Genomic DNA, 22,704 nt, shown 5'->3' with positions numbered 1-22,704 from the left:
ATGTGTGTCGTTTTGTAGACCGGTGTCATGAGGGCGGAAAGTCGTATTTAATCGGCAACACCTGGCAGAAGCCACACCCGACCGGGAACTACATGCTGCAGTGCGAGTGTCTGGGAACAACAAAGGGGAGTGGACCTGCAAGCCCGTGGGTGAGAGAAGCTTGTGTGCCTCGGTGTGACCCAACCCCCCCCCCCCATCTTTTATTATCATTGTTTGTTTTTTGATTGACAAAGGTTTCTATTTGGTACAATATAATGTCTAGTTATCCCCCCCCACCCCCCAAATGGCTGGGCCCTTGAAAATGTCCACCCCCCCCCACCCCCCTTATGTGCCTGGGCTTCAGTCTGTACATCAATATATGAAAAGAAAAGCAGGTAAAAAGCTCCCATAAGTCTAAACCATTTTACCGTCTGACTAATATGGCTGAAAGTGATCAGGACTCTTCTCCCGCTCAATTTAAAGGTGCTTATTTCTCAGAAATGGTTGTTAATATTTGAGGATTGGTTCTCTCCCAGGAAAACAAGGTCGGGGCAGAGTAGCGCAGCATTCCTGCTAGTCAATCTCTTGGAACCACTCGAATATTGATCTCCACCGGCGTCATGTGTGACCCAATCCTGAACCCCACAGAGCCATCTGAAATAAACAGTAGATCTATCAATCAAAATGGATATTTGAGAATCAAACCTACCCCTTACCCTAAGCACATTTAAAACCTTTTTCTTTACAGTATACAATGTTTGATCGTAAACTGATGGTAATCGATGTCTGTATTAACAAGGTGTGTGTGTGTGTGTATGTGTGTTTGTGTGTGTGTGTGTTGTGTGTCTGTGTCTGTGTGTGTGTGAGAGTGTGTTGTGTGTGTATGTCAATGTCTATGTTGTGTATGTGTGTGTGTGTGTGTGTGTCGCTGTGTGTGTGTGTCGCTGTGTGTGTGTGTCGCTGTGTGAGTGTTTGTGTGTTTGTGTGTGTGTGTGTAATGTCTATGTGTGTGTGTGTGTGTGTGTGTGTGTGTGTGTGTCGCTGTGTGTGTGTGTGTGTGTGTGTGTGTGTGTGTGTGTGTGTGTGTGTGTGTGTGTGTGTGTGTGTGTGTGTGTGTGTGTGTTTGTGTGTGTGTCGCTGTTATGTGTGTGTGTGTGTGTGTGTGTGTGTGTGTGTGTGTGTGTGTGTGTGTAGCTGAGCGCTGCAATGACAACTCTGCCGGCGCATCGTACGTGGTGGGGGAGACCTGGGAGAAGAGCTACCAGGGCTGGATGATGATGGACTGCACCTGCCTGGGGGAGGGCAACGGACGCATCACCTGCACCACCAAGAGTGAGCCGGGCGCACGCACGCGCACGCACGCACGCACGCACGCACGCACACACGCACGCACACACGCACGCACACACACACGCACACACACACACACACACACACACACACACACACACACACACCACACACACACACACACACACACACACACACACACACACAGACCTAGACAACGGACACCAGACACACACACACACACACACACACATACATAGATACACTCACTTCCATCCATGCATTCATCCATTCTTCCGAACGTCCGCACACACACACACATACATACATGCACCCATCCATACGTACGTCCTCACACAGCTACACTCCAGCCCCAATCTCAGCTGCTGGGTTGTGTCTGTGTCTCCGCAGACCGCTGTAACGACCCACAGACCCAGGGCACCTACCGCATCGGGGAGAGCTGGACCAAGAGGACGGACAAGGGGGAGCTCCAGAGGTGCATCTGCACTGGGAACGGACGCGGGGAGTGGAAGTGTGAGCACACCATCCAAGGTGAGGAAGGGTGTGATGCTGGTGCACCATGCAACAGGAGGAGGGAGGCTTTGACGCTGTTCACTGTCTTCCGTCTCACGCCCACGGTGTGAATCAAATGCTTATTCTCGAGGCTTCCTCAACAGCCTGAGAATGGAACGCGAGTCGATGGAAAGGGACAAGAGACTGACACAGAAGATGCAACTAGGAATATAAATGAAGCATTTTCTAATTGTTATTCCGCCTTGACTTGCTTGTTTCTGGTTCGGTGGCGGCTTTAAGTTTGAAGGTTTGAGGTGAGCCCTACATCTGACTCCGATCCTCCCTTTTGGATCGTAGGCAACGCCATCGCCACCCCCATCGGGACGCACCTCGGACGGCGCTGGTGACCAGCCTGAGCGTCCACCCCGTCCCCCTGCCCCAGACCCCCACCGAGGGCACCTGCCGCACCGACTCGGGCACCACGTACCAGGACGGCCAGCGATGGGTCCGCACCCAGGGCAGCAAGCAGCTGATCTGCACCTGCCTGGGGAACGGCATCAGCTGCCAGGACTGGGGTGAGGCGACAGGGGGGGTGGAGCCCTGAAGCCGGGAGACATTATCACTTTTAGTGGCAGACTCCATAGTAACGTGAAAGACGACGTGTATTTTTTTTCAGCGACGTTGTTCCATGGTTGTTCGTCGGCTCATGTGTGTGTGCGTGTGTATAGCCTCCCCCCCTTTTCCCCCACCGCCCCCTCTCCTAAAAACACCCCTCTTATGCACATAATGTGTGTTGTACGTCCTGGCACTCAAAAATGGTACTTAGCATCGTGTAGCGTCTTTATCCTGGCTGACCTTTGTTGGATACGGGGAATGCGTTAACCTAGCAATTGTAAGTGTTTGGCACTTGTTCTATGAACATCCTTACTGTAGGACAGTGATATATTGTTGTTTCTCCTTCTTCTGACAAATGTACTTTGGATAAAAGCGTCTCGTAAATGTAAATGTTATCGTGCGTGTGTGTGTGTGTGTGTGCGTGCAGATGCCCGATCCCTAGTGTACGGCGGCAACGCCGACGGCAACCCTTGCGCATTCCCCTTCACGTACGGCGGGAAGACGTACTACTCGTGCACGCAGGACGCGCGCACGGACGGACAGCTGTGGTGCTCCACCACCTCCGATTACGACAGTGACCAGCTCTACTCCTTCTGCAGCGAGAAATTCTGTGAGAGAACAAAAAAAATCCTTTATCATTTCTTCAGTGAGTTCAGATAGACGTCATTGAGGAGCAGGGAGGAGTCTGCTAGACTGCGGACATCGGGGCTCGAACCAGCGAACTCTCGGGCTCCGAGTCAAACACACTGCACACTAGACGACTCTGCATTCTCTACTCTACAGGCTAGATTCTGTTCACTACAGAGGATGTTAACAACATTAATATGGTAAATAACCGTACCTCGCTCGGTTCACAGCCATGGTGCCGACGCGAGGCGGGAACTCAAACGGCGCCCTCTGCTACTTCCCCTTCCTGTACAACGGCCGCAACTACACCGAGTGCACGTCCGACGGCCGTCGCGACGGCATGAAGTGGTGCAGCACGTCGCCAGAGTACCGGGACGACAGCTACGGCTTCTGTCCCATGGCGGGTGAGTGAGGCGGTGGGCTGATGGTGACTCAGCAGGCAGACTGGTCGTCTGCTCGTCTGCTCGTCTGCCTGCTGATCGCCGAGCAGGAGGGTAGATGCTGAGAATAACACCAGTGTCTGAGGCCAGGCGAGCTCACGTCTGTGTGAACGGGACGTGTCACTTTCTTTAGCGTCATATTTGTTTTCGACCAATCACGGTGGCGAATGTGGGGATCTGTCAGTTGTATTACATTTTATAAAATTTGTTTTAAAAACGTCCCTATTCAAATTTAAATTGTCAAAATCCCATTTTGTAAATTACCCTTTTAAAAATGTAATTCGAAATTTAATTCAAACTCAAATTCGAAATTCAATAAAAGTACAGTTAAAAACTCTAAACTAAATTTTTTAATGTCATTTTGAACTGAATTTTTTATTGCATTTCAAACTCAACCTTGAATTGAATTCTAATTGAGATGAGGTCACCTCCGCAGCCCACGAGGAGGTGTGCACCACCAACGACGGCTCCATGCACCGCGTGGGCGACAAGTGGGACAAGCACCACGACACCCTGGGCTACCTGATGCAGTGCACGTGCCTGGGCAGCGGGCGCGGGGAGTGGAGCTGCATCGCCTACACCCAGCTCAAAGGTCAGGGGTCACCGCCTTCAGGGGGACACGGGATGAGAAGAGGGTCAGTTATATGAGACAAAACTAAAATAATATAAGAGGAAGAAAATATCAGAGCGTACAGGATAGAGTCATAGGTGAACGGATTTGGGATTGAATTCCATTGACTTCAGAATCTGATTTTTTTTATTATTTCAAGTTATTCATGAGAATTAGATGAGACAGAAATGAGAAGTGAAAGCTGGCGACGAGACGGGATGACTGACTCCCTCTCCCCCGTCTCCGTCTCCCCAGATCAGTGCATCGTGTCCGGGAAGACCTACGACGTGAACCAGGAGTTCTACAAGCGCCACGACCTGGGCTACATGATGAACTGCTCCTGCCTGGGACAGGGCAAGGGGCGCTGGAGGTGCGACGCCGTTGGTAGGTTGAGGAGGAAGATATATCATCACTGAATTCCATTTCATTAAACACAAGAAGTGAAAGCTCGAAGCAGAGCAATTGTTTACATTTTTTATAAAAGTAAAGTCAATAAAAACAAACAACGCTACAATTGAAAACAACTAATATCTAACAATTGTTGGTAACGAAAGTTGCCAATAAGAGTACTTAAGTAACTATCCTCTCCGGGCTGTCCCATCATGGGAAAATACGTTTTTTTTACAATACATATTTATGTAATATTTTCTCCCACCAGACCAGTGCCAGGAACCAGTCACCCAGACCTTCTACCAGATCGGGGAGAGCTGGGACAAGACGAACCAGGGCATCCCCTACCTGTGCACCTGCCTTGGGAACGGAGCCGGAGAGATGACCTGCGAGCCACAGCAGGGAGGTAAGACTGCTGCTATAGCAACCGCCGGCAACTCACCAGGGACCATTTGGATGTTTGACTTCGTAGTTTGTTAGCTACGTTTTTTTTGTTGCTTTCTTTAAATATGTACCTTTAGTTTCAGCGGACGCTCCAAAGCAACTTACGATTATACTGATAACAATCAAAGTATGCATTCCAAATAAAGTTTGAACCCTACTAAAAAACTTAATGTTAAGTGCGACCTCGTCAAAAAACGGGATAGGGTGCAGAATAGTAATGGCAATCTCAACAATAAACATCGAATTTAGCATATAATATGATTATAATCAAACGTATTAGGGCCATCATAATACAAGGCGCTTTCCCTTACCTTGAAGTGAACAGCGTGGGTGATGATGTCATTGTCCCCCCTCCCCCTCTTCTCTCTCCTTGTCGTTGGTAGTTGAGTGGGGGTCTTGTTGGAGAATAGGGAAGGTGCTAAGGGGGGGGTAGCTGTTATCATGTGAGCGTTGAGGAGATGAGTCGTAATACAAAGACAATGTTTCCTGTGTCTGGTGTGTGGCCCGACCTGGGAGTGAGGTCCCCATTAGGTCATCTGATATGTGTGTTAAGTTCCTGGGAGACCGCTTGCTTACATGCCGTCTGTATTTTATTTACATTTTTTGAAATCATTCAGGGTAAAGTTCCCTTATGTGTATGGACAGACTGCCTTATTATTTGTAGCGATGAGTAAAATATTTGTAACTTCACTGCGACGTTCATATTAGATATATTTGTTATATTTATATCTGAATATATTTGTTAATATATTTATATTTATATAAGTTTAACAACACTATCAATTGCGAATCTTGTGGTCGCGGGAATTCTCTGACCTCAAAATGAGTTTGAGATCACAGGCCAAGAGAAGGTTTCCACTAATCCAATTTCAAACACACAACACACAGTTGCACAAATTCACTACAAGGTGTTTGTGTGTGTGTGTGTGTGTGAGTGCGTGTGTGTGTGCGTGCGTGGGGGGGGGGGTCAGTGAACTCATCCTCCATGAACACCCCCATCCGGGAGGGAGCAGACTGTTCTTGTGTCACTCTGTTTCTGTGTGTGTGGTGTGTGTGTGGTGTGTGTGTGTGTGTGTGTGTGTGTGTGTGTTTGTGTGTGTGTGTGTGTGTGGTGTGTGTGTGTGTGTGTGTGTGTGTGTGTGTGTGTGTGTGTGAATGTAGCAGCTACGTGTTAGACAGCGTGGGTATGAGAGCTGGGCCCTGCATGTTAAACGCAGTGTTTGAGGAGAACATTTGGTGACTATTTTGGTGATCCTTTCTCTCTCTCTCTCTCTCTCTCTCTCTCTCTCCCCCCCCAGGGGTCAATCATCCCGTGAGGGTCACCATCTCGGAGGCGGGGCGGCAGCCCAACTCGCGGCCTATCCTGTGGAACGCCCCTCCCTCGGTCCAAGTCACCAAGTACACCCTCAAGTGGAGAGTGGTGAGCGCCCCCCCCCCCCCCCCCCCCCCCCCCACCCCCGCCCACTGTTCCTCCGCCCTCTGTCCTGTTGTATTCTCGTACGCCGGCTTTAGAGCGGTGTAACGTTTCGTGGCCACTCCCGTTTTGACCGTATGCCAGGGATGCTGATAATGGAAAAAAAAATCATAATCAGGATTATTTGGGTCAATATTGAAATCACGTTTATTCAAACGATTATTTTTGAGTTTGAAAACATGATGAATTTATTCAGCATGTCCCTCCCAAAAAAACACTTTGCAACTGAGAACTTTGTAACTGAGAAAATACACAAAATGGTCAAATAGAAAATGTTCAAATCTAAAATAATGTAAAGGTATGTATCCAGCCGTATGCCGGAATATTCTGTTGACTTGGGGGTCACTAACAGAAGCGTCTGCTCAGACTGAAAACATTAACCCCGACTTATCTCTCATACGTATGTTGTCGTTCGGCGACGGACTGCACTTTGAACATTGGTTTAAACGATAGTTTGATTTAAAGCCAAAACAAACTCAAATCTGAACATGGACAAACAAGGTTCTCATGGTGCAGAGAGTCCTATCTAACCCACGCACAAACCTGCAAACCCACCAACCTACACACACAAGCACATTTGTTCTCTCCTCTTTCCCACACACATTTAAAATGTGCACATGCACATAGATATCAGCTATGATGAGGTGACAAGCCAAATGTAAAGCCCTCCCCCCCCTCAACTCTCTGTGTCGCCCCCTCTCTCTCCTTTGTCACCCCTGTGTTATGTCTCACAAACATGTCCTCTGTTTGAAGAGGGAGGTACAACAAGGGGTTTCAAAGCTCAACACTCACTAATAGCATTAAAAACGGTGGTCTTTTCCTGGGATTGTGTGCATATGACTGTACCACAAAGACAGTCACACTGTGTGTGTGTGTGTTTGTGTGTGTGTGTGTGTGTGTCTGTGTGTGTGTGTGTGTGTGTGTGTGTGTGTGTGTGTGTCTACTTTGCTTTTATCAACATTTAAATATATTTTTATATATATATTTTTTCATAATAAGAAAAATCCACAGTAACCCAACCCTTCACCTCTGAAATCTAGGCGTCTCTTGACCTTTGACCTTTGACCCCTTAGAAAAACAGCCGCTCTCCGTGGAAGGAGGTGTCGGTGCCGGGCCAGCTGAGCTCCTACACCATCTCAGGGCTGCGCTCCGGCGTGACCTACGAGGGTCAGCTGATCAGCGTCCTGCGCTACGGACGCCAGGAGGTCACGCGCTTCGACTTCACCACCAACCACGGCTCACGTGAGAGAGAGAGAGAGAGAGAGAGAGAGAGAGAGAGAGAGAGAGAGAGAGAGAGAGAGAGAGAGAGAGAGAGAGAGAGAGAGAGAGAGAGAGAGAGAGAGATAGATAGAGAGCGATAGATAGAGAGATAGAGAGAGAGAGAGAGAGAGAGAGAGAGAGAGAGAGAGAGAGAGAGAGAGAGAGAGAGAGAGAGAGAGAGAGAGAGAGGATGGATGGATGAACAGACATACTGACTGATAGGTAGATAGATAGAAATGCTAATGTTTCCGTCTCTCTCTCTCTCTCTCTCTCTCTCTCTCTCTCCCCCCTCCTCCCCCCTCCTCCCCCCCTCTCAGTGGCCAGGTGGGAGGGTGAGACCACGGCCCCACCCCCTGTGGTGGACACCTACGAGGTCTGTGACGGAGATCACCTCCAACAGCTCGTCATCTCCTGGACCTCCGCCTCCTACACCATCTCCGGGTTCAAGGTGGGAGTACGAGACTGAGCGGGAGGGGGCGGAGACCGCAGGCCATCAGTAATGACCCTTCAACCTTTCACCCCTCTGTGACCCCTGCAGGCCAGCAGCAGGCGCCAGATCTGTTCATAGTTCTATAGATCTGTTTGGTTAATAGAGGGGTCTGCTGCACGCATAATGAAAGAAATGAGTGTTAAAATACAAAGGTACAATAAGGGCCGTACAAAACATAGAGCGAACAGCAAATAGACTGGTCATGTATTGATCATGAGGGGTGAAACCCTAGTTAATAGCAGAGTGACAATGTAAGTTGTGAGTAAGGCTCTCCCTCTCTCTCCCTCCCCCCTCCCCCCTCCCCCCCCTACTCTCTTCCCTCCTCTCTCTCTCTCTCTCTTCCTCTCTCTCTCCTCTCTCTCTACTCGTCTCTCCTCTCTCTCTCTCTCTCTCTCTCTCTAGATCTTCCCTCGGGACGGCCACCTCGGTGAACATCGACCAGCTGCTGCCCGGGCGCCGGTACAACGTCAACGTGTTCGAGCTCCCCACCGGGGGACAGCCCACCCTGATCCTCAGCACCTCGCAGACCACCGTTACACACACACACACACACACCCACACACACACACCACACACACCACACACACACACACACACACACACACACACACACACACACACACCACAAACACGACACAATATCCAGACGCTCTCCTCTCCTCCTCTGCTGTTGTTTCAGCCCCCGACGCCCCGACTAGCAATCTGTGGGCGCGTGTGGATGACACCAGCATCTACCTCACCTGGTCCAAACCCTCGGCCCCCATCACAGGTACCACCACCACCACCAGCTTAACACTGAAAGATGGGCTGATGTGTGTGTCCGTGTGTGTCTGTCTGAATGTAGTTGTAGTGACATACAAACAAACTGATGTGTGGTGTGTGTGTGTGTAGTGGTGTGTGTGTGGTGTGTGTGTTGTGTGTGGTGTGGTGTGTGCGTGTGTGTGTGTGTGTGGTCGTGTGTGTGGTGTGTGTGTGGTGTGTGTTGTGTGTGAGAGCGTCCGTGTGTGTTTGTGTGTGTGTGAGAGAGTGAGAGATGTGAGCGCGAACAAGCACGCGTGAGTGTGCGTGTGAAAGAGAGAGCGTGCATGTGTGTTTTTTCACTGTGCACAGGTGTACCTCACCCACTCCCCTGTGACGTCGTTCCCCCCCCCCCCCCCCCCCACACCCGTCTCGCCCCCAGGCTACCGGTTGGTGTACGTCCCGGCTTTGGAGGGCTCCAGCACCGGAGCTGACGCTGCCGTCCACCGACACCTCCGTCAAGCTGGTGGACCTGCACCCCGCGTTCTCTACAACATCAGCATCTGGGCAGTGGAGGAGGAGCAGGAGAGCCTGCCCGTCTTCTTCCAGGTCTGGACGTCGGGCTCCCCCGTCTCAGGTAGGCGGCCCCGCGCCGGACGGACCACGGCACCGTGCCGGATGTTGCGATGGCCACCGTGCGATGGCACCTCGATTTTAGATAAATCTAAAAATCAGAGACAAAACTAAATGCTAACAATGAAATCATATCAACCGAATCGGCATTCAGAATCCTCAATAAAGATAAGAATAACTAAATAAAAATTGCAAACATGAAATCAGAGTAGCTGAATCAGAATCAGAATTCAGAATCGTAAAACAAATAAAACAAGAGGAAAACGGCGTGAACAACATCGGAACCACCAGCCCCCCGCACGGCCCATCCAAATCCCAACCTGTCCGTCAACAGCATTGTCCCCTCCCCTTTCCCCAGCGTTCGTCCCGCCCCCGAGCAACCTGCAGTTCTACGAAGGTGACCGACACCTAAGATCTCCCTGACCTGGGATGGCCCCTCCGGAGGAGGTGACGGGCTACACAGGTCATCTTCCACCCCAATGACCCCCGAGGGGGCCCAAGCAGCCCCTCACGCTGCCCCTGTCCTCGGTGGCCAAGGTGGAGGCTCACCTCGCTGAAGCCCGGCACCCAGTACCGCTTCCTCGTTCTACGCCGTCAACGGGGCCACCGAGAGCGAGCCCCTGACCGCGTTCAAGACCACCAGTACGTTCACAAGCACCCCCCACAAAGATATCTGTGAACTACGACTCAATTCGAGTATTGGGGAGTCTCCCCGGATTCTCTTAACGGCGTTGATGTACACCTAATAGTTGGTGTACTATTATATTTGCTATTCAATTTCATTAAAGTGCCGGTGGGCTTCAGGGCATCATCGATGCTTACAGGTAGACTATTGACACCGGGAGTCAGCCGAGATTTACATTTAGGGCATTTGGCGGAAGCTTTTGTCCAAAGCTACTTACAACAAGTACATTTGGTCCAGGAGAAAGAAAACATATATCGCTGTCCGGTGACAGTAGGCCCAATCCCATTTCTAACCCTTCCCCCTTCCCATACCCCTCCCCCTTGTTTGAAGGGGTAAGGGGAAGGGGTAAGGGGTAGAAATGGGATTGGGCCTAAGGATGTTCATAGAACCCCTAGATGCTCCCTTCAACCCTTACCCCTCAACAAGACCACCATGGCATCGGTGTGTGATGCTGATAGTCGTCAACCCACATCGGACTGAAGATAGCTAACGTTGTTGTTTCCGCCCACACCCCCCCCTAGGGCCCGGCACGCCCCACGGACAGCGGAGATCTCACGAGGTGGGTAACCCGGACCAGCGCCTGTGGTGGTGTGGGGCGCCCCCGAGTCCACTCGGTGACGGTTACCTGCTGGTGCTCAGAACAGCAGGGCAACGTGCTCTACTCCCGCAAGGTCCCACTGGACGTTACCCGCTACCACCTGACGGACCTGGAGCCTGAGACGGAGTACACCGTCACCCTGCACTCCCACCTGGACCAGGACCCTCAGCCCGAGACCACCAGACACTTCACCACCAGTGAGCCCCCACACAGTGCGCTAGGGAACCGGCCAGCGGATAGGGGACCAGATAGGCGACCATAAGGACACGATAGGCTACCAGAGGACCAGATAGGCTAGTCCAGGACAGGATGGGATAGGCTAACACAGGACAAGCTAGGCTAGTACCGGAAAATAAAGGCTAAGACAGTACTAGACAGGAGAGGACTCTTGCCTGGTTGAATAAAGGATCAATGCTAAACATGACAGGATAATAGGACACACAAGTACAGAACAATAGGACTGAACATGACAGGACGGGTTGGAACAGAAACATTAACCTAAACTAACTGGTGAGCCTACCTTCTGACAGCTCCCCAGACGGGCACCTTCCCCAACTTCACCCCGGACTACACGGACACCTCCATCATCATCACATGGTCGCCGAAGCCCAGGTTCAGCTACAAGGTGCTGCTTAGTTTCACTTTCACTGTGAAAGTTATTTTTTCCCTGTCCTGTGATTCTTTCTGTGACAAGCCGATCTCCAATCTGCCGTTTGTCAACCGTCCCCTGACTCTCCGGTCCTCAGCTGTCGGCCCAGCCCACGCTGCCGGGCCAGTCCGGCACCACCCCCCGACCCTCCACCTCCGACAGTGGGTCGTCACGGTGACGGGCCTGACCCCCGGGACCGAGTACACCTACAGCCTCCAGCCCGTCGTCAACGGCCGTAACCAAGGCAAACCGTTCAACCATAACGTCGTCACCCGTGAGTCACCTTTGGAAACTAGTTCCTGATTGGCTGCCGTTATCTGACTTATATTATATGATATTATGTTTATTGGCACTAATTAACAAACCACCCATTACCTCATTTTTTTTCAGAAGATCATATATATGCTCCTTTCTTTGGGACATTTATCTATTCTATTGGGATTATTTTGGACAGAGACAAAATGGATTTATTGTGTGTCGATTGATTTTTATTCTTTTGTTAATATTGTCTTGATTGATTTGCACTTCCCATCCCACCCGAGATGAAAATCTTATCTTGTATGAGCCTCATAACCTTATGGTGTTCCCCCCTCCCCCCTCCCCCCCCCCCCCCCCCCCCCCCCTACAGTGCCCTCGGCCCCCACTGACCTCAGTGTCCTGACCAACCCCAACGGCCTGAGCTGGACCGTCAGCTGGAGCCGCTCCAACACACCAGGCAATTATTACCCTCCTACCCCCGACCCCTCTGGTTCACTGCCCGCCGGTCCAGCCCGGGCTGGGACCCTTTAGCTGGCCTACAGAAGGGCCCTTATCTTGCCTTTAGCAGGTCTTTAGCTAGGCCTTTAGCTGGGCCATTAGCAGGCCTTTCGTTATAACTTTAGCTGGGCCTTTAGCCTTTAGCAGGTCTTTAGCTAGGCCTTTAGCTGGGCCATCAGCAGGTCTTTAGCTGGGCATTTAGCTGGCCTTTAGCATGTCTTTAGCTATCATTTTAGCTGGCCTTTGGCTAGGCCTTTAGCGTTGCCTTCACTGGGCCATTAGCTGGGCCTTTAGTAGGCCTTCGTCTCTCTAAACGCTGCTTGTGCCTGCAGCCCTGACGGGTTACCGTGTGACGAGCCACGGGTCCTCCGTCGAGGGCCAGCGCAGAGACACCCTGGAGGAGCTTGTGGGTCCGGACCAGACCTCCATGAACCTGGAGGGCCTGAGTCCCGGGGTGGAGCACGAGATCAGTGTGGTGGCGGTGAAGGGAGACCAGGAGAGCAAGCCAGTGTCCACCACCGTCACGCCAGGTAGGACCACCATCTACTTCCTGTTAGCATAGCGTCCATAGGCTACCGTGGCCAACTTCCCTTCTAATAGTATCCACGGTTAAACCGAAGGACGCCATGCTAACTCCCCTGTTCTCACGGTGACACAAGGTAGGTCTCCAGGATCCTGAGGCACCTCTATGCTAACTTCCTATTAGCATGCTGTTTTTAGGCTAGCTAGCTGAACTCCCTGTTAGCATAGCATCCCTAGCAGGAGCAGGACTCAAAGTGACGCATCATGAGCAGGTAGACGTTAGGGCATCTTGGTCAAGGATGCCTAAGGACATATTGGTTCACAACAAGAAGCATTCGTCTGGGAGTCCAACACCTCACCACGAGACAATCCTGCCGCGCTACTTTAGACTGAATCTCACTCATTTGCACACCTCTACTAACATTGGCTGAATTTAGTTTTAGCAAATGTCGAGCATATGCATGCAACTTTGAATGTGTTATAGATTAGATTACCTTTGGGAATAAATAATACTTACATATTGGAAATGATTTAATTCATCACATGAGATTTAATCATAATTTAGGAGTTGTATGATAATGACTGTACTTTGGAATTGATAACTCTTGTTCATTTCAGCATGGCTACTGTTTCACTTAATGCTGTTTCTGGGTGTTTAAATGCTTTAACAAGAATGGGAATTAATTTAATTCTTAAAGACAACGTGAAATCCAACCATCTCCCCTTCACTTGCATATAGACACAATTTTTCGACTGGGACAATATTTTCCCATGGGCTGTGCTTACCATCTTCCACCAATATAAACACTATGGGCATCATCTACTAGGACACAGAGCCGAAGTCCTGTCATCTCCCACATACGCAGATGAGTGCATACATCTTTGGCCTCGCCAACCCCACCATAAAACCTAATTCGAATCTAATACACATCCTTGTACACCATCAACTTCACGTTGTCTTTAAACCCTCACTGAGACTTCAATGGGGCGGTGCACGGTGATGCTTAACTGTCTTAATCTCACCGCCCCTCTGCACGCGCCCCTCTCACCCTCACCCCTCCAACCCTCACCCCTCCACCCCTCAAACCCTCATCCAGCCATACCGCCGCTCCGCGTAGACTTTGTGGACATTACTGACACCACCATGGGCCTGCGCTGGACCCCGCTGACACACAGCGCCGTCACGGGCTACCGCATCACCGTGGTAACCGTGGGCGGGAGCCAGCCCATCGTGCGCGACACGGTCGACCGGTCCACGGGCCGCTACACGGTGGTGGGCCTGGAGCCCGGCGTGGACTATGACATCAGTGTCGCCACGGTGACGGAGAACGGCGAGAGCACGCCGGTCACACACACAATGCACACGCAGACGGGTGATTTAACCGCTTCTACTGACTACCGGTTGGGGGGGGGGGAACGGGGGGGGGGGGGGGGGAAGGGGGTGATGGAAAATAACCAGAACATGTGATTGCACATAAAGTCCTAATTGACATGTAACATGAGCTAAACCTATAACCTTTAACATGCACATTGAAACAAGCAATATTAATATGCATGTAACGCATGCATCGATATGCAAAAAATCGCATGCAATAATAATTAATGCGCAGATGTTACGGCCAAGGCTTCATTTTGACAGGAACGTCTTTATGTTTAGTCAGATTAGGTTAGCCACTCCTCTCTAAGCCTTCACCACGGAGGGGTAAAGCGTTGGTTTCTCCCCCCTTGGCAGCTAGTTACAGTACTTAACTAAACAGGGGTTGCCCCCTGCCAGTTCCTCTTTGACCCCAGCCCTGACCCGCTGCTGTCACTAAACCGCCCCCCCCCGCCGCTCGCAGGCGTCCCCGCTCCGGAGAACCTGAGGGTCGGGGGGTGGGCGCCGACCACATGAGGGTGACCTGGACCATCCCCAGCGTGCCCACGCCCAGCCAGATCTCCCGCTTCGTGGTGCGCTACCACCGGTGGCCAGCGACGAGGACGTGAGAGAGATCAACGAGGGCGGAGCCACCAACACCGTCCTGCTGCAGAGTAAGACTCAGGGCTTTCCTGTCACCGTTTTTTGAACTCGCGGCGCTGTACTTCCCGTTCACTCCCTGTATGTTTCCTGTTGTACACTATACTGCACTCTTGTTACACTTCCTGTTTACTTCCTGTCCTCCACTGTACTGTAGCATCTGCTCACGTACCCTGAGCCACATGTGCACTTTTACATCCTGTTTACTGTACACGTCTGGTTCGGACATGAAGCACTTTGTTGCAGTCTGCAGTCATTTTTGTATCAATGATGATGTTGATCATCATGATATCTGTTTAAAGTTATAACTTTATAAGTCTAGCAAGACGCATATGCTGCTCACAGGTTACAGGACTGGGTAAAACAGTTTCTTGCTGCACCTTCTTTTTCCTAGTTATTGTCAGTGATTAGACATTGGTGTGTTCCTCTTGTGGTCCCGTGCAGACCTCCTGCCCTACACCGAGTACCACATCAGCGTGGTGGTTGTGTTCGGAGACCGAGAGAGCGTGCCGGTCACAACAACACAGAAAACCAGTGAGTTGGACAAACAAAATAGCTGTTTTCGGTTCCTTGCGTGGTTGTGCATTTGTAGTTGTTCGTGCATCTGTGTGTAGCTCTGACCTCCCCCTTCCTCCCCTCCACCTCTTCCTCCCCACCCCCCACCACCACCCAGCCCTGGACTCCCCCACCGGTCTGGACTTCTCTGAAATCGCCACCAATTCCTTCACCGTCCACTGGGTGGCGCCCACGGCCGTGATCAGCGGCTACCGGCTGCGCTACGAGCAGGTGAACAACAAGCGGTTCAGGGAGGAGCGCCTGCCCCCGAGCCGGAACCACTACACCCTGACCACCCTGGAGCCCGATACCGAGTACCTGGTGTCACTGTTCGCCGTCAACGCCCGCGACGAAAGCCTACCTCTCACCGGCACTCAGGGCACTAGTGAGTACTAGTGCTGTTTATATACATATGTGTAAGTCCTGGGTTAAATTCCCGCAGCCCTCCCTAGCTGCAGTCTGTCTGCAAGCGTCAAAAAGATGAAAAAATATGGTGACGCTCAAACTATGTTGACTGGGGCAGAATGTGGCCCGGGATGGACGTAGAGCGGAGTTGGCTGGAACCCGGAAGGTTGCCAGTTCAATCCCCGGCTCCCTCCTAGCTGAGTGTCGAGGGTTCCTGAGAAAGACGCCTCACCCTGATCGCTCCCGACGAGCTGGCTGTTGCCTTGCATGGATGTCACCGCCGTCGGTGTGTGTGTGTGTGTTGTGTGTGCATGAATGGGTGAAAGTTAGATAATATTGTAATGCAGTTTGAGCGTCAACTGGTTAGAAAAGCGCAATATAAATGCAGTCAATTACCGTTTTTAACATTGAACAGCGTACTTATGGTTTCTTTGGCGACAGTGGTGACTATCACAGAGCTGTGTTACTGTCTCCCAGCCTCGGACGCCCCCAGTGACCTGGCGGGGTGGTCTACTCTGAGCCCACCAAGATCAGCATCAGCTGGACGCCCCCTCGGCCCCAGTGAGGTACTACAGGGTCACCTACGGGAGCGAAGTACAGCCTGACTCAGTCATCAATCGCAGTACAAAAGAACACGACACCCCAATCTAAACGATACAAATAGCAGCACTAATAATCGACCGACCTTAACGTGCTCCTTTCCTTCTACTCTTCTGCCTCTCTTCCTTCGTCTCTCCCTCTCCCTCCCTCCTTCACCCCGCCTCCCACCCTCCTCTTGTTCTGCCTCTCTTCTCTCCTCTCCCCCTCTCCCTATCCCTCCCCTTCATCTGCCTCTTCCTCCTTCTCCCTCTCCCTCCCTCTCCCTCCCTCTCCCTCCCTCTCCCTCCTCTGCCTCTTCCTCTCTCTTCCTCTCTCTTTCTCTCCTTCTCTCCCCCCCCAGCTGGGGAGACCCCACAGGAGTTCACCCTGCCAGGCAGGGAGAGACCAACGCCACCATCACCGGTCTGAGCTCGGCCACCGACTACACCATCACCGTGTACGCCGTCAGCGGAGGGGGGACAGCCCCTCCTACAGCACCCCCGTCGCCGTCAAACACACCCACCGGTGAGGAGCGGTTCAGGGACGAGTGTCCGACAGGGGACACTAGGGTTGGACGTAGGGGAATATAGCCAATCGACAGAAGGGAGTTCAGAGCCTTGAACTCATATTAAAAAAGCCACCGGCGTTTGGATTCAGTTGCAAACAAAGCCGTCAATGCTGGCACAATAATATTAATTGTAAGTTTGCTAAAACGTCGCATTAAGACAACACGTACAAAACAAAAAACGAAATATTCAAGAAATAACAAAGGATGGTATATAAAACCAGCACAACACACGATAGATGTTATTGTCTGAACATTGCAGAAAAAGGACCAATATTCTTCTTTCGGCCAAATCCCGTCCCCCCCAGTGTGAGTGAGTGTCACTGCTAGAGATGCGCTCTGAGACGCGACGTGTCTCCCTCCCCCAGAAATGGACAGCCCTGTCGGCCTGGAGGTCACCGGGAAGACCACCAACTCCCTGACCGTCCGCTGGAGCCCCGCGCCGGGCCCCGTCTCCGGCTACAGGATCTCCAGCACCCCCGAGAACCAGCCCAGGGACACCTTCTCCGAGGTCCTGGGCCCAGGTGCGTTACCGGGGCGTCGGCTGGTCCTTTAGCCGCTGGAACCGGTTCTTGTTGTGGATACATACTTCTGTTATGTGTGTGTGTGTGTGTGTGTGTGTGTGAGTGTGTGTGTGTGTGTGAGATACAAAATATATAAATATGAACATATCACCATTTATTCACTAATATGTATAAAGTTAATACAGGTGACGTAATCGCGTTCTTTTTGGGCCTCGGTGCCACCCTTACTCATCCTCCTGTCCTCTTGTCCGTCCTGTTCAGCCCAGACAGAGAGGACCATCACTGGCCTGAACCCGTCCACGGTCTACACAGTCCGGGTGTTCGCCCTGGACAAGGACAACAAGGCCTCCCCGCCCGCCGTGGAGACCGCCACCACTGGTTGGTGGAGACCTGGTTCACTATGACCAGAAATGGCCTTTGGTTTTGCTTGTTTGTAATGGACTGTGACATTGTGACAAATCTACACTGAATACTATTTGTACTGATATTAATGTTGATAAATGTATAATAACGCATATTACCAACAGTTAGGATTAAAATAAGAGTAACAACAAAAATCCTAATAATTCAACACAATAACAATATCTAGATATAGATATATATTATATAATATTTTAAATATAATAATATATATAATATAATATATATAATATTATTATAAATATAGATAATTACTATAATTACATTAACCTAACCCTACAGCAGTGTTTCCCACAGCACTGTATGGTTAAGGCGGCCACCTTAACAACAATAGGGCCCCACCTTGAGTACCAATGTATAAAAAAATAATTATATATATGTCTAATTATTATATATTATTATAAATATATATATATTTTTTTTTTATTATTATGCAAAGTAGAAAACTCTCGTAGGGAATGAAAAACATACTTCCATCAGGTATAAGAAATAAAGACAAACAATGCAGCAGTAATACCGTTCACCACAACGGTCGTGCCACACCCGGAGCCCCAGGGGGCCACACCCTCACCCCCTCTCCCTGCGTCCGCAGACATGGACGCCCCCAAGCAGCTGAGCTTCTCCGACGTGGACTCCACCTCCATGCGGATCTCCTGGGCGCGTCCCAGCGGCACCGTCTCCAAGTACCAGGTGATGTACTCCCTCCCCGGGGACCGTGAGCGGGAGCTGCGCCCGGCCCCCCGCCCCGACCAGAGCACCGCGCTACTGCGCGGCCTGCGACCCGGCACCGTGTACACCGTCAAGGTCATCGCCTACCAGGGACCGCCGCCCCAGCCGCCCGCTGGTGGGCTCCCAGGCCACCGGTAGGAGCAGGGCAGCCGCCACTCAGTCCGGACACGCACACACAGAGGGGCGCACGCCTGGCACATGCACGCGCACGCCGCGCACATACACACCGCACACCGCGAGCACACGGAATGCAGATACACACACACGCAGATGCACGGGCGCGCGTACACACCGCACGCGTACACGTACAAACCACGCAAACATACACACACACCACACACACACGCATACACACCGCACACGCACGTACACACAAAGGCACACACCACACAGCCATACATACATACATGCGCGTGTATGTACACACCGCAAATACACACCACACACACACACTTGCCCTTTTTGTTTGTACAAAACAAAGGGGGATGCGAACAAAAATGTAAAAACGACTGATGATTCTTCTTAACGACTAGAAGGTTCTTCCTCCTCAACTCCCTTCTTAATTTGGCAGCAATCCTGGCATTCTGATTCATCGTTTTGTCCCGCCGTTGTCTTTCCTCTCTCCATGACCCCCCCAGCCATCCCCGCTCCCACGGACCTGAAGGTGGACTCCCTGGAGGCCACCACGGTGGTCCTGTCCTGGCGCGCCCCCAACTCCCAGCTCACGGGCTACCGCGTGGTGTTCCACCCCAAGGACAGCTACCAGGGGCCCGCCAAGGAGCTGAACCTGGCCCCCGACACCACCAGCGCCACCGCCAGCGGCCTGATGGTAGGCCCCGCCCCCCGCCCACGTCTCCCCTCCCCCTTCTGTCCTGGCCACGCCCCCCTTGTGTGCTGCCCTGCCCTTCGACCTGGCGCCCGCTAATTGTGGAAGCTAGGAGTTTTTATTCCTGTTGTTTCATTCCTCAATATGACTTGTGGGTGTGTGTGTGTATGTGTGTGTGTGTGTGTGTGTGTGTATGTGTGTGTGTGTGTGTGTGTGTGCATGTGTGTTTTTCAGGTGGGAACCACGTACATTGTCCAGGTGTTTGCGCTTCAAAACACTCTCTCCAGCCAACCATTAACAGAAGAAGTCACCACACTGCAAGGTAACACAAACACACACACAGACACACACACACACAGACACACACACTCAGACACACACACACACACACAGACACACACACACACACACACACAGATACACACACACACACACACACACACACACACACACACACACACACAACACACACACACACACACACACACACACACACAGATAAACAAACACACGCCCAGCGCCTTGAGTCTGACGCTGTCCCCGCCGTGTGTAGAAGTGAGCGCTCCGCGGCAGCTCGTCGTCAGGGAGAGGACAGAGAACTCCTTCACTCTGGTGTGGCGAACCAAGATGGAGCCCATCTCCGGCTTCCTCATCATCACCACGCCCGTGGACAGATCCAGCGGCCCCGTCAGGGAGGTGGTCCCGGGAGACAGGAAGCAGTTCACCCTGACCGGTAAGGTTCGAGACTGACCGAGACTGATTAGAGATGGGCCGCGTGTTTCCCTCGTTGACCACCCCTCTGGTTCCCCCTCGCTGCTGAAGGTCTGCAGCCGAACACCGCCTATGAGATCGCCATGTACACGCTGAAGGGGGACGCGAAGAGTCCCCCCTACATCATCACTGAGACCACAGGTACGGCAGCACACAGAGATCGACCCCCTACACACTCGCTGAGACCGCAGGTGCGGCGCGACACAGAGATCGCCCCCCTACACACTCGCTGAGACCGCAGGTGCGGCACCACACAGAGATCGCCCCCTACACACTCACTGAGACCGCAGGTGCGGCACCACACAGAGATCGACCCCCTACACACTCACTGAGACCGCAGGTACGCTACCACACAGAGATCGACCCCCTACACACTCACTGAGACCGCAGGTGCGGCACCACACAGAGATCGACCCCCTACACACTCGCTGAGACCGCAGGTGCGGCACCACACAGAGATCGACCCCTACACACTCACTGAGACCGCAGGTACGGCAGCACACAGAGATCGACCCCCTACACACTCACTGAGACCGCAGGTGCGGCACCACACAGAGATCGACCCCCTACACACTCACTGAGACCGCAGGTGCGGCGGCACACACAAAGACAGTCCACTCTAGGGATGGTCACCCATTCTATTAATTGACATGTTCATGTAAACAGACTAGTATCTCTTAGTTTTTACCTTTGACGTGTTTCGACTACTTCCTGCAGTCTTCTTCAGAAGCGTCGGATGTTGCTGTGACGCTTCTGAAGTAGAAGTAGTCGGAAAAAAACGTAAAAAGAGATACTAGTCTGTTTACATGAACCTATAAATTAAACAAGTTAGACTAAATGAACCTTTTCGAGTTAGTCACCAATTCTCTTTCATATCGATTATAATAAAGGAAAAACAAAGCACAAATAAAATAATAAAATGTTAATACATGAAACATATATACATCAAGGATTAGCTTATTTTTACTTTCAGGTTTTAATTGTGTTTGCATCAAATAAATGTCCATGTTTCTGTGTCTCAGCCGCGCCGGCGTTCCTGCCCCCGACCAACCTGGAGTTCTTGTCCTTGACCCCCACCAGCGTGTCCTTCCGCTGGCAGCCCCCCTCCACCCGCTTCAGCGGGTACTTCGTCACCTACGAGGAGTCCGGCGGACCCCCCACGCGCACTCAGCCCGTCCCCCCACGCTGGCCAGAACTACGCCACCATCCACGGTACCCTGTGGTTTCTCTCTCTCTCTCTCTCTCTCTCTCTCTCTCCTCTCTCTCTCTCTCTCTCCCCAGCCGAAACCACAAAGATGTCAAACCTCAGCATACTATGTTCTGTCACAAGTGGGTGGGTCCCACCGAGCTAGTAGGATAGATAAACCAGCCTACCTAGTGGTGAACCGGTAGGATATAGACCAGCCTTCCCAGTAGACTGTACCAACTGGTAGGATAGACAGACAGACCAACCAGCCGGCCTAGTGGACTGTACCAACTGGTAGGATAGACAGGTCAACCAACCAGCCGGCCTAGTGGACTGTACCAACTGGTAGGATAGACAGACAGACCAACCAGCCGGCCTAGTAGACTGTACCAACTGGTAGGACAGACAGGTCAACCAACCAGCCGGCCTAGTGGACTTTACCAACTGGTAGGACAGACAGACCAACCAACCAGCCGGCCTAGTAGACTGTACCAACTGGTAGGACAGACAGACCAACCAACCAGCCGGCCTAGTGGACTGTACCAACTGGTAGGACAGACAGACAGACCAACCAACCGGCCTAGTAGACTGTACAACTGGTAGGACAGACAGACCAACCAACCAACCGGCCTAGTAGACTGTACCAACTGGTAGGACAGACAGGCCAACCAACCAGCCGGCCTAGTGGACTGTACCAACTGGTAGGACAGACAGACCAACCAACCAGCCTACCACTGGACTGTTCAGTTTTGAAATGGCTTGTGACGACTGTTCAACATCACATCCCGTGGTGGCGACCTAGGGGCCCTTCATTATAAAGGGCCCCTCCCGTGCCTTGCTGAAGGCCCTTGAGGGGGGTCGGAGTGGGACTGGTGAGGTCTGACTCTGTGCACTGTGTTCCTCCAGGCCTGAGACCCAACACCCGGTACCTCATCAAGATCTACGCCGTGCAGAACCACCAGAAGAGCCCAGCCCTGGAGGGCAAAGTCAACACCAGTGAGTGCTTAAGCTATACACACACACACACACACACACACACACACATACACACGCATACACACACAAACACACACACACACACACACACACACACACACACACACACACACACACACACACACACACACACACACACACACACACACACACACACACACACACACACACACACACACACAAAAATATGCATGAGATCAAACAATGCAGCAACTCCACACACCTAGGAAACAGCACAAAGGTAAGTATGCACTTGCGTGCGTGTGCCTATGTGTGTGTGTGTGTCTGGTAATGCACACAATTTGCATAACAAGTGTATGTACTTCTAAAGGTACTGTGCTATACACTATATGCAAGCCCATCAGACTTGAGGCAGGTTTTCACAGAATGATAGTAGCCTACAGACAGTCAGAACTCTAAC

The 22,704-nt window shown here is 51.6% G+C and overlaps 1 pseudogene; it reads left to right on the top strand.

Moving 5' to 3' along the window:
* Nucleotides 1–1,256: 1,256 nt before the first annotated feature.
* The window catches only part of LOC130403615 (fibronectin-like), a 26,444-nt pseudogene continuing 4,996 nt past the window's right edge, over nucleotides 1,257–22,704 (top strand).

This window comes from Gadus chalcogrammus, chromosome 14 (genome assembly GCF_026213295.1).
Source record: "Gadus chalcogrammus isolate NIFS_2021 chromosome 14, NIFS_Gcha_1.0, whole genome shotgun sequence".
Lineage (NCBI taxonomy): Eukaryota > Metazoa > Chordata > Actinopteri > Gadiformes > Gadidae > Gadus > Gadus chalcogrammus.
The sequence above is the reverse complement of the archived record's forward strand: the minus strand, read 5'-3'. Positions and strand labels throughout refer to the sequence as shown.